Genomic DNA, 1458 nt, shown 5'->3' on the forward strand with positions numbered 1-1458 from the left:
GCAAAAATGTATGTCCTGAAGGATGCCATTGATGGACATCTCAGTCCATCACCATACCTTGGGTACCTTTTAGAGAGCATGGTGTACCAACTCAGTCTTGCACCAGAGGACAATCTGTTTAGGTGGAACTCAACTGAAAATAGTCAAGTTTTGGAGTGAAGTCAATAACTACACAGACTCTTCTGGGTCAAATCCATTTGAAGAACTGTGCAAAGCTGCACTCACTGCCCTCTCCTTGCCACACTCAAATGCAGAGGTTGAACAGCTGTTCAGCCAAATGAGTGTAGTCAAGTCAAAGTTAAGAAATAGTGTCACTGCACACTCTCAGGTCCATACTCCTGGTGCGGTATGGACTGAAGCTGGCTGGTGATACCTGTTACCAGCATAAACTACCAAGTGTAGTTCTGCAGCAGTTTGGCACCACAGCAGCGTACAGTTTAAGGCCACTCCATCCTCTTCTGCTGGTTCCAGCACCATGACAATGCAGTTGGACAGTGAAGATGAAGAGGATTTCCTTGCCAATCTATGATTCATCATATTTACAGTACATATGCAAGGAGTGGACTTTCTGGAACTGGTGGAGACACACAACTGATGGTGGCAGTGTGTACTGCAGTGTGTGTGAGAACAGTGGCAATATCTGTTTATCTGAGCAGCTAGCCAGCCAAGCAGCACAACAACATGGAGAGAGCTGGAGAGAGATGCCTAGCGCACACATCATTATTTGAGTTAAGTTGCTTGTTCAATAAGATAGCATATATACCTTGTTATTAGCTTGTACCTATAATTGTTGATCAGTTAGGTAGCATGTTAACTACCAATACACTGCATAAAACTATAAATTGTTCAGAATGTGTAGGTTTACTAGTTAAAAAGAAAATAAATCAAATGTAATTGTTCAATAATGTGTAATTGTTCAATAATTCAATGTGTTGTGTCATATTTTTCACCGAGATGGCCAGTCAATTTGAGTAACGTTATTGTATATTCTACGTAATGACGCAGTTTTGCGTAATGGCGTCATCACACAATGACATCACAACGTCTTTTAGCAACAAATTGACCTGCCTCTAGCAACTTCCCCTGAAAATTAGTTGGCAACACTGCCCACAAGCATGCAATGGCTGCAGCATTATGTTGGTGAAGAACAACTTCAGAAACTTGCAGTCAAAACTAAATTACCCTTGATCACATGATTTATGTAAAGTTCATGCAGTCTACATGTAGGCGCAAGTCGGAAACATTTTATCCCCATAATGCAACACTTTGAAAGCAGTGACCAGCAATGGCCACAGAATTGACAAAAGTGATCCGCTCGAATGAGCCCATTGTTTTTGACCCCAGGAATAGCCCTGTAGAATGACCATGACTGATTTTTCCCATAACTTTTTCTAGTGTAAACAAACATACATATGGTTGAACAGTGTAAACAAAGTAGTGCCCTACAATCAATGTATA

Source organism: Oncorhynchus nerka, linkage group LG27 (assembly GCF_034236695.1).
Source record: "Oncorhynchus nerka isolate Pitt River linkage group LG27, Oner_Uvic_2.0, whole genome shotgun sequence".
In the NCBI taxonomy this organism is placed as follows: domain Eukaryota; kingdom Metazoa; phylum Chordata; class Actinopteri; order Salmoniformes; family Salmonidae; genus Oncorhynchus; species Oncorhynchus nerka.